Genomic DNA, 12,059 nt, shown 5'->3' on the forward strand with positions numbered 1-12,059 from the left:
TTATCACATTGAAAGCCCTATCAATAACACACAAATGCTTTTCTAACAGCGCCCCGATTTACCTGTCCTGCCTAATTTCTAGAGCCCAGTCCAACAGAACCACCCACTCAGCCTACTCACACCTGCTCACCGTCCCCAGATTTAAACAACACAAAGCAGGAGGCTATAGCTTTCCGGTGATTGCGGCCAAACTCTGGAACTCCATGCCGCTGGCACTGAGAGCAGACCCCTTGCTCTGGTTCTTCCATAAAGGACTCAAGACCTGACTCTTTTCCCAAGATGCTTAAAAACTCATCGGACTCATACCCCCTCAATCCTGTACCCTCTGAAACATATGTAATCTGTGTAATCTATGCAAGCAATGTTTTTCCTATGTAATCACTATAAGCAACTGAACTTGTGTTTTTGTGTAAAGCTAACGTTTCCATTCTATCACCACGGCAAACAACCACTGTAACCACCTTCTTAAGAAAAAGCACCAAGATGCCTCCAGGCTAGGTGTGCTATACAAATGACCAAATAAATAAATGAATAAAGGTGCAATATGCACATTTCCTTTAATTGAATTTGCAAAACGATAAGAATTGCACAGGACTAATGGCATTTGCCTTACATAAAATCAACACACACAAAAAACCAAGAGATGGTCTTTTCTTCTAATAATATTTTGAAAACGTTAACAGGTATGCATGTTTTAAACTCCAAGAATCAATAATGTTTTCCCTGGAACATGCTTTCCTGAAAAGTGACATGTCACCTTTAGTTGTTTATTATTTTTCATCAGCTTATCTGGTGCAATGGTGAAATGTCAGACTGCTAACCTGGCATCCACAATAGTTGTACAGAAGACAGTCACTGGTTTTCATTTTACATACAGCCTCTAAAATACCCAGGGGGCAGTGTCCACCCTCTGAAAAAAGTGGGTGGACGCCGTCCACCCTTGTGTACCCTCGACTTGAGATTCAGTCCTAAGTAAGTAGCCCTTTAGTACTTTCTCTGGCTCTAAAACAAGATGGATAATGTAGACCCTGCAGGAGAGCTGGGGATGATCCTCCTATATCTCTGGTCATGCTTGCAGCTCCAAGGGCCTTTTCTAGTTCCAACAGATTCCAATCTTCTTAGCTCTCTGATGCCAATCTCTAAAAATAAAACTTGTGATAGCTTTGGTTCTATTAATATCCTGGTCCCCCAGAATAAAAATCGTAGCATCACCTGGATTGTCCTGGAATCCTTCACTTCTTAAGAGAGTCAAAATACGTTGGGCTGCAGAGGAGCAGGTCCTGCCAGCCAAGTCGAAAGTGCAAGGTTGGGTGGGAATGCCAACCAATAAGTCGTTCTATGGGTCAACCTGCTATGCAATGTTGCATAGACCAATCTGCTGCCATTTTGTTTGCTATAATCAGTATTATACATATGGAGAGGTAGTTCAAGGGTTGTCTTACAGATAAGAGACAGCTAATGGAGTTTTAACCCATATACGTTCTATAAGTAGATATGGTCCCCTAATCCAATCCCTCACGCTAATAGTTTTTATGGTTTGCCATGTAGGAAGACGTCATATATTATGCATATTGAGGTATAAGACTCATGTGCAATCAAGTTTGTGTGTGAGTGTGCAAACATCAGTCGATGTCTGCCAGACGACTCTGCTTCATTAAATTAAGAGTAAAGTAGTACTTTGCCATATTCCTTGAGTCTGCCCGGTTATTTGGTCTGAGATCTTTATTGTTAATTCCATCTATTACAAGAGATGCTTCAAGGTGTTAGAGCACATGTTGGTAGCAGTGCGGAGGGTTCAGGTCAAATCGACCTGGGCCCAGATCCATATTCTCTGAGTTTTGGCTACTCCCACCATTAGCCAGAATACCGTGGAGCTTCCAGTGGAGAATGGCGCATAATAAATCACGTGAACAAAGATACGGTTGGCAGATTCCCTTTGATGAAATTCCTGTCCAGTGTCCGCAGGTGTCCAGTGGACAGAGGCGAATTGGTCGGTTGAGGGATAGTCGATGCAGAGGGACGCAAGCTGGGCCACGGACGTAAGTAGAACATTGAAAGTGGTAAACATAGGGGGGGGGGAACTGTGTTTTAAATAATATATATGTATAAAGGTAACAGGATTTTTGGGGATTATAAAGAAGAGAAGTAGATGCCTCGATTCCCAGTTCCAAGGGGATGGGAGGGTATGCATTAAAAAAGCCAACAAGAAGAGTGCGTATCAAGCTCCAAAATAGGGCAAAAATGAGATGAGATACATTTACTAAAGATAGTAAAGTAAGGCGTACACGGGAACCATTTGTTGAAGTGCACATGTGTGGGCTTATATATATGTCAGTTTAAAGTTTTTGGTGTGTTTAAACTAGTAGATATAAAGCAATAGTGAAAAGGTAAAGTGATTTGTTTGTGATTTTTGATTAAGAGATTGATGTCAATCAGAACTAAAAAAATCAAAGGCAACTAATAAATAAAGAAGAGGTTGTTACAATATCGATGATAAAACAATGAGATATTAAAGATTTATAGAACGTGTAAACAAAGGAAGAAAAAGAACATTGTTGTGTAGAATTTTAAAAAGCTGATAAAATATTTAGATTTTTGGGATACATTAAATGGCAATTGTTGATGCCTGCTCAAATTGATCAGTGTGGTATATTTGATAATGTAAAAAGAAGAATAAAAATGTGGTTAAGTACGAAAAGTTGAGATCGACTTGTCATCATGGGAGACACACCTCTTTCACATTTATGAAATACAATGCATAGATACACAGCTAAGATAAGGAAATATCATTCGTAATGGGTCCGAGGCACAACTAATAAGACACATATGCTGTTGCCTCAGGAGGGTTCATTGTCAAAAACAGTATTGCGACATATGACAACATATTTGCATGCTACATATAAGGTAAAGAAGTTACAGAAAAGGTTGGCTGTTTTAGAGCTATGGAACATGTACCAGAGAGAGAAAGAAGATCCACCAGAGAAGGAGTGGATGCTTAATCAGCACAACAGGGAGGATAAAAAGCCTTCGGCCTCACTTACCCCTCCTGATAACAAGAGTGTAGACACAGAAGAGAAGGGATTTTATCCTTTAAAGGAATTAAAAGTAGCGGCAGGGTATGTTAATCCCTCATAGGAACCCTTTGCTTAGAACAGTGAGGAATAGAGCAAAAGCAGAGAACGCAAATATATCTCGACAAGCGATGAAAGTAAACAGCGTGATGAGAGGAAGGATAGACAAGATAAACAGATGGAGATAGAGACTGAATTAAAGAAGCAGGAATAAATAAAAGACAAAGCAAAGAGAATAACAACAGTACAGAATTAATGGATGGGAGGACAGATATGACTCAAGCTGGATGATAAGGGCATTGATGGATTTTGAGAAAGAGAAGAGAGAGAAGAGCAGGAAAAGAAAGAAAAGGAAGAAGAAAGAGCTTATAAAGAAAACAAAGAAAGATAGTGTAAGTGAAGGGAAGAACAAAGAAGACACGAGGCAAGGAAAGAAAAAGAGAGATTAGAAGAGATGAGAAGAGGTAGATGCGCAAAGAATTCAAGAATGTAGGTTGCAAAGAAGGCGAGGGGAAGATGAATTAGAGAAGATGAGGAGAGGGGAAGAAGAAATGAACAGAAGTAGGGACTAAACGATTATGAGATAGATTACCTATGTCATAGACGTATAGTGCTGACTGAAGCACAAGAATGACTTGAGAAAGACAGAGGGCCAAAACAGCCCAGTAGGGAGCTGCAAGGGATACGAAGAATACCATCATGGGCTGATGCGCGAGATACACAAGGCGTAGAGAAATGACTTGGGGATTTGTATAGGCATGAGCGATAAAGAAGGGTACAAAACAGAGAGGTGAGACAGCTGGTTCCAAGCATGTCACTATAAAGCCACTCTACCAGTCACTATTGTTATACTGAAAGTGCTGCTAGTTTGCCACTAATTTTAAACTGTGCATATTGCGTGATTGACTTCTTAGTTTACCCCTACATGAGGTTCTTATATTACAGGATGCCTCATTTGCACGCAGTCCTCTTTCTACCTCAGTGAGGGGGCGGGCTTAGCCTTCCGTCCCTCCACACATGGGCATTTAGTGCTGTGTTGCTACCTTGTCGGCGGAGAGGTGAGACAGCTCGTTCCGAGCATGTCACTATAAACCCACTCTACCAGCCACTATTGTTATACTGAAAGTGCTGCTAGTTTGCCACTAATTTTACACTGTGCATATTGTGTGATTGACTTGTTAATTTACTGCTATGTGGGGTTCTTATTTTACAGGATGCTGCATTCGCAGGCAGTCCTCTTTCTACCTCGGTGAGGGGGCAAGCTTAGCCTCCCCTCCTTCCAAACACCGGCATTTATGTGCCATACCAACTGTCCGCGCAGTAGATGGGCGCAGAGGGCACGTCGTCAGCGCGCCAAAGGCACGCTTAAGGCAATCCCATCTGGGCCCGTCTGTGTTGTGGCTGGGGAAGCACGGTGCCCTTGTTACTCTAAGGCACATTTTCATTCTCTTGCTCCTGCAGCAACTATATTCCCATCGGTATGAAATGGCTTTTGCCCAGTGCCGAAGACAGTCTCTCCTCAACTTCTACTGAGAGAGTTGGCTAATCCTGGCCACCTCTCCCTGATGTTATTAAATACACGTTTTCTTCCTGCCCACGCAGATGAAATATGGTCTCTTCTTGTAGACCACCTGTAGATTGCCTGTAGACTGCCTTCTTTAGGGCTTAAAACAAAGGCTTGGTATATGAGCTGTAGTCAAAGACCCATGACCTGACATAATTGCATAATTCTAGAAAACTCTGCATCTGTTTTATCGTGTGTGGCTTGGCTGTGTTCAATATGGCCTCAGCCCTTTCAGGGGTAACCCTTTTCCGCTCATATGATATCAGCTGGCCTATATACAGCACTTCTTGTTGACAGTATTGTAACTTCTCTTTGTCAACTTTATATCCTTTCTCAGCCAATACAGTCAATAGCTGAACCGAATCGTGTCTGCATGTTTCTTCTGTTGTGCTGCAAATTAAGATGTTGTCTACATATTGCAAGACAACACTCTCTAATGCAATATTGCTTAAGTCCAAATGCAGGACTCTGTTGAAAATTGAAGGAGACTCACAGTACCCTTGAGGTAACCTTGTGTTTTTCAGATGCATTTGTCTGAACGTTAATGACGTCAAATCTTGTGAGTCTTTGTGCAATGGGATTGAGAAAAACGCATTTTTCAAGTCAATCACAGTGAAATATTTTGCCTCAACGGGTATATTATATAGGATTGTGGATGGGTTAGGGACTAGAGGGAACTCGGCCTCTACAAAATCATTTATTGGCCTTAAATCCTGGATTATGCGCCAAGACCCTCCCTTTGAATTTTTGATAGGGTACAGAGTACGCGGTATTACATGACGACTCTGATGTCACTAAGATGACCTGCTCCATCATAGCAGAAATTGGGGGTCATTACGAACTGGGCAGTAAGGGTTAACGGTCACCGGTAACGAGACCGGTGCCGTTAAACCCTTACCGCCCCATTCCGAGTTCCCTTTGGGGGTCGTGACTTAACTCCTGCTTTCAGCAGGTGTTAAGGACGGGCCCGCAAAGGGACCTTGGAGCTAATAACGGTACCGCAATTTGTGGTACCGTTATTAGCGTCTTTCCCATTCCCATTGAGCCCTATGGGGGCTCAAATGGGATGGGGAAGGGCCCTGGTGAATGGGGATTTACCGCCCCCGCCAACCTTGGAATGGGGCGGTAATTACTCCATTCACCAGGGCGGAATCGGAACGAGTTTGGAGGCAGCCATGCTGCAAATAGCGGGATGTTTACCTCCAAACTCGGAATGAGGGCCATTGTCTTAAAAATCCCTTCATCCGCTTCCCTAGACAAGGGATATGGTCGTGCTTTTGTTAAAATTGCTCCTGTTTTCAGCATAATCCTTACTTTTCCTACTCCTTTCAACAATCCTACGTCATAGGCACCTGGGCCATGTCATCATCAAAATATTCAGGACGTTTTTGTGCCAGCATCATTATCTGGGGCGCCTCTCTTGTGATCATTCTCACCCAGAAAACGAGATTTACCTCAACTGTTGTTTCATCTACACTTGTTTGTTCGTCAAACAGATCGTCATCAGTGACATCAAGTCAATCTGTACACTTCCTCAATGTCGATTACTGTGCACCATTGTCTGCCGTCGTCATCACAACCATCACCAGAGCCACTTTTCCTCTCACTATGGCTGCGTGTATTGCCAAGGGAAACACTTGTCCCTTTTCCTCGTGCATGGGTATTCTTGGCCTAAACAAAAACTCATCCTGGGTTCTTATGGTTTTGCCTACAGGGCCTGGTAACCCTGCCATTAGTATGCGTATTTCATATGCAAATATTTCTGGTTCCAATGGAACAGCTCTCATAGCTGATTGTCCTGAGTTGAACATCCTATGCCCTTCTTTGTGAACGAGATTATCATGTTTAACTTTGTCATTAGGTCTCGTCCCAATATATTTACTGGGGTTCGTCTTGAATATAGCAGATTCATGTTGCATTCTCTTATAGAGACTGGAATTTCTTTTGTAAAAGGAACACGACTGGTTGCTCCTGTGAAGCCCTGAGTATTTATGGCATCGCAGGACAAGGAAAACTTGCCTTCATGTATACACAAGCGTGTTGCACCCGCGTCAACAAAGAATAAATATTCGTTATCCCCTATAATGACATCTACCCTTGGTTCCTCATGAGGGTCTGGTGTCACTGATAGGATAGAACACATCAGGTTTCCCAGTGAGCTGTCCTAATCCATATATAACTTTGTCCCATGCTGCGTGAATGGACTTCCTCCATCACTAGTATTGGCTCTTATTCCAGAGTTCAATGCCTGTCCTGCACTTGTTGTCTGTGACAGTTGCCTCAGCAACTGTTGAGACTGTCCTTGTGGAAAATGTATCATGTTCTGAGGTTGCAAGCTTTGCTGTGCTCCTGGCGCTTGCTGTTGCACCATGTGATTTTGTGCAACTCCATTTCCACCCTGCTGTAATAACACAGGTGGATTCACTGTTCCTATTCTAGTTCCTTGATCGTTTTGCACCATGCCTTGACTTCTGTATGTGCGTGCTAGATGCCCTGTCATCCCACACATACAACATATAGGCGGTGGTCTGATCATTTGCCCATTTGACATATCCTGATTGCCATTTTGCATGTTTTGAAAACCTCCCTGATTACCTTGGAAACCTTGCTGATTACTCTGCCATCCTCGTCCTCGAAAGCCTCTCCCTCTGGGGTAAAACCCATTACTGCCCTGATTAACCTGCTGTTGATTATTGACCTGCTGTATGTTTGATCCGTCTGTGCTAGTTATTGCCCCTTCAATGGCATATTTTGACAATTTTTTCTGCACTCATTCTGCCTCTTCAGCATTTCGTGTAGCCTCTTTTTTGCGATTTTTTTTTTTACAGCTGCCTGCAATAGCGAGCTATGGTCAACTGTATTTCAGACCACGGTTTGGCCTCGATCTCTAGGAATTTCTTGAGCTGCTTCTGTACCTGATCTGGCAGCCCATGGCATACTATGTGGTAAAACATGGGTATAGATTTCCCCCAAGATTCCCGCGTTTCAAGTACCCACGCGTCTTGGAAATTCTGTATGTAAAGCAAAGGATCCTCTGACTCCTGCATTTTATGTGTCATTATAGCTCCCATGTCAGAAGTATCCGGGTATAGCAATCGTAATGCTTTCCATGCTGCGGCTCTGCAATTGATAAATGGAGCTCCATTGTGCGCAGTATTAACTGTAGTCACGCCAGGATAACCTGCATGTGTCCACACATCATCAGCTCTATCACCAAGTATGGCAATTAAAAGACCCTTGATATCCCCTATAGCTTATGTGTTCCCTCCCGTAATTTTTTCTAGCTCATGGATCCACTTTCCAGCTCCCGATGTCAACACTGGAAGCTTATTTTTCAGATTTTCCCGATCCATGTGTGGCCAGGGTATATACTGTGGCCTTGTTCCTCCTTTCTCGAGCAACGGGAATTGTAATACATGGCACTCCTTTTCCTCTCTCATAATTTTTAGATCCACTGCAGGGGTAATATTCCCGCAGCGCCGTCTACCTAGTAACGTCCTTAGTCTGCTCACATAAGGAGGTGGATTCACGCCCCTCTGACCATAAGATACTCCTTTGTGTCGGACTGATTGTGTGGCTGACTCTGATGCCTTAGGTACAGACTCACTAGAATCTGACCATCTTATTCCCTTTCCCTCGAGAAATGTTTTTTGCGTCTTCTCTCATCTTCCTTTTCTTCATAAACCTCTCTTTCTGCATCTGATATTGTCTGTGCCCAACTCGTGTAACTCCTCTCATCTTCCTCATTCTTATTTAGTGTCAACCTATCTAGGGACAGCTCTCTATTTCTGCCACTTTGGGTGGCGTCCTCAGTGTCATACAACTGAGTGCTCTCAAGACGCTCGTCCTCTCCTCTCCTCTCCCTTGGGGTACCCGTTCTAGCTCCATTTCGTCATACATTCTATCAATCGTTTCCCCGATGCTTCTGGTGTCGAAGTCATCTTCAATATTTGCCAGAGACGTGCCTGGTACTGAATCGTACTCAGGAAAGAATTCTTGTATGTCCTCCCAGTCTACTACTGGATCATGTTTTTTAACCTCTCTTTCCAGATATTCAAGATCCTGTGCTCTCTGTCTTTGCTTACATTCTATGTTGTCATCGAACTCTCTGCGCTTCCTCACATCCTCTCTGACCCTATTTTCTTCCTGTTTCTTTGCATCTCTACCTTCATTTGCTCTTTGTATTTCCTCATCCCTTTGTCTTTTTATTCTCTTCTCCCTTATGTTTTGTTGTTCTTCTTCTATTCTTCGTTGTTCCTGCCTGTCCTGATCATTAGCTGCTCTTGGCTTATGATCGCGTTTCCTTTCTTGCTCTTCGCGATACAACTGCTCTTGGCTCTGTCTATCTTTTTTCCTAATTCTTTCGTCTCTCAATTCTGTTTCCTTTTCCTTCTCTTGCCTTTTTGAATTGTCTGACTCTCCCTTTTGTCTTACGTCCTCAATGCCTTTACCATCGAGTTTCAATAGAATCTGACCTCCTATCCATTCCTTCTGTGTGAATGCCATCTCATCAGTTCTGTCCTCATTTCCTTTCCATATCTTTCCCTCTCTATTCGTATCTAGAGATGAACTTGCTTGTGCTTGATCTCCTTTTTCTTTCTCGCATCTCTCCTTGTCCCTTGGGACTTTGGAGGTGATATCTCTGTCTTTGTCTGGGTTTTCGTCACTACTTTGCGTAGGTGACTCATATGCTAGGTTGCTATATCCCGTGGCTGCTTTAAGTTCCCTCAATGGATATAATCCGTCATCTTTACTGGCCTTGCTTTTTTATTTCATACGGGGCGGGTGGCGCGGAAGGCATTTCACCCCCCTCTATGCATATGTTAAGTATCCAATCTAACAGCGGCTCCTCCTCCTTATCCTCTTGGTACATCTTCCAAAGCTCTAAACTAGCTAGGCGATAATCCAACTTTTTCCCAGTATATGTGGCATGCAAATATGTCATCATGTCATCCCTCAAGAGGAGAGGCGCCCATACTGCTCCAGAACTAAGTGCTGCAGACTGACGTACAGATAAATCATGTACCTATGTATTATATTCATCATTGTTTTACTGTCACTGATGATTCGAACTGCATTTTTTATTGGTGCACAAAGTGTTCCGATTCCAATGCACCCACCTAATGATGTAAGCATGAAACCCACAAAGGCACCCAGACCTTACATAATCATTCCAGTCCCTAGAAAGTCTGATAGCAGAATGAGTGAACTTGAAATGGATGTGATTAGCAATAACACACACTCATTTGTGGTAACAAACAAATTGAAAAGCTGGAGACAGAATCGGCAGAGCAAGCATGAGGAAAGGTTAATGAAAACCACATACACGCAAACACTGAGTGCACATACACCAGGTCTAGTGTCAATAACTGTAGAACCACAGGCCAAAGATGGGGAGAAGCTTGGACTGCCTACTATGAGAAGTTCCACTATAAGCAAAGTAAAAAGACAAAAGGAGAAAGCTGAACTTTTAAAGAAACAAAAGGAGTAAGCCTAATCAAAGGCCACCCTTTCTGTGCCCGGCTTCTGCAACTATGCACTGAAATAGATTGCTGAAATATGACTGATAAATGTTCTAACTACTGTACATCACAAGTCACTGGAGGTGAAGGATTTGCTTACTAATAGCACGTTATAGCATTGTATTGCTGCTGCTTATTCCACCTACAATACTTGGTCCCTATCCTAAAAACAGTTTAAAGTCCACTAATAAAGACTGGTCAAACTTTTTGTTAAAACCTTTGTTTGTTATACCTATGTGTGCTTCTGCTTCATAAACCATAAAATAATGTGTATGATACACTCTAACTGCTCTCTAGTGTATCCTGCATGACAAAAACTGAAATATGTATTACCAAATTGTCAGTAATACAGTACAATATCCAGGGAAGGACATCCCATGTATCCATATATAATGGACCAATAGCAGAGTGGATATAGACATGTATAACCAAAAGACAAAAGATGCAAGAGGACAAGGAAAGAATTGCCAGACTTTCGCCACTCAACGGGAACAGATGAAGAGGCCTGAACCATGGATGGAGGTGCCTGAGAATCCTCCAGCGAGAAGAAGCTACATGGATGCTATTAAGAATGTGATGATAGCAAACTACATGAAAACCTTGAGAATAAAGAGAAGCATACAAGATAATAATAATGAACTAAACGACTACCTGGACAGCACATAACACTTAGGAAATAACATCTGGTACCAAAACATGAAAGAAGTTGGATGACGAAAATCAGAGGAGGAATGCTTTGTTTGTGGACTCCTACCGTACAGCATGGGGAAGTCAAAAATCTTCGTAGCTGTAGAAATTGATGTCCAGACAGACACCACTGTCTATCACATGTAGCAATGTGCAAAACCAGAGGCCAATTCATGGGAAGTGATGCTTCACTCAAATGGGCAGCTGAAGCAACTGACCCAAATGAAGACGATTATGTCCAAGACATGAAGACGGGAAACAATGGAAAAACAAAGCACATTGTGATTAGATATGAGAAGCCTGGAGTTAAAGGAGCAGAGATCAGAAGAGAAGCAAATCAAAAGCTTAACTTCCAAGGAAAGACTCCAGAAGGAGCTTGAAAGTGGAAGAACAGAGGCCAAATGCACATTTGGGGAACGGTGCTTTCTCCAGAAGGATGGGAAAAAGGAGTAGTGATCTGCAGAGCATGGATGGTCATAGGAGTCTGCAAAGAAGCAATTGAAAATTCGCAGAAGATACGCAAGCCATTATGGCCATTATGGCCAAAACTTGCAAAACTATTGACATGGGTCGAAGACAGAGGAGAACCCCTGCAGATAGTACCATTGGAGAATTCCAACTTGTGCTTCAGGAATAATGGTACTAGAAAATATGGGAGAGAATCAGAACTGTGGACGCATATTTGATGCTCCAGAAATGGTACATGGTACTGCAGTGATCATGGATAATTACTGGGCATGTGGATACAAAGCATATACAGGTATATGCACCATAGTGAATGTCCATGTACCAGGGTTAGTGATTCCAATAAGTGATCTGAATCTTGACAGTTTCCCGAAAGCAGATGCTCACCTGAGGAAGAAGAGATCTGTGGAAATGATGAGCTGAATTAAGAGAGAGAATTACTTTTATGCCAAATCAGAAGAAGCTTTTCATGCAATCCCGTATGAACACAGGCTGTTCAGCCTAACCTCATCAGTGTTCACGACAATTTGTATGCCAAGAGTTCAGGTTGGAGCAAATACTAAATGGTTACAGATAACCAGATGGGATTTACTGCAAACCATCATCACGATCATTAAAGGATTCAATGCAATTAGAGAAGAACTGAGGGCAATTCGTCTAATGACTCTACAGAACAGATATGTACTTGACATGATCACAGCTATGGTTGGAGAGGTTTGTGCAAAAATCGGTGAATTATGTTGCACATTT

This window comes from Ambystoma mexicanum, chromosome 3q, assembly GCF_040938575.1.
Source record: "Ambystoma mexicanum isolate Mex_15411 chromosome 3q, UKY_AmexF1_1, whole genome shotgun sequence".
Classification (NCBI taxonomy): domain Eukaryota; kingdom Metazoa; phylum Chordata; class Amphibia; order Caudata; family Ambystomatidae; genus Ambystoma; species Ambystoma mexicanum.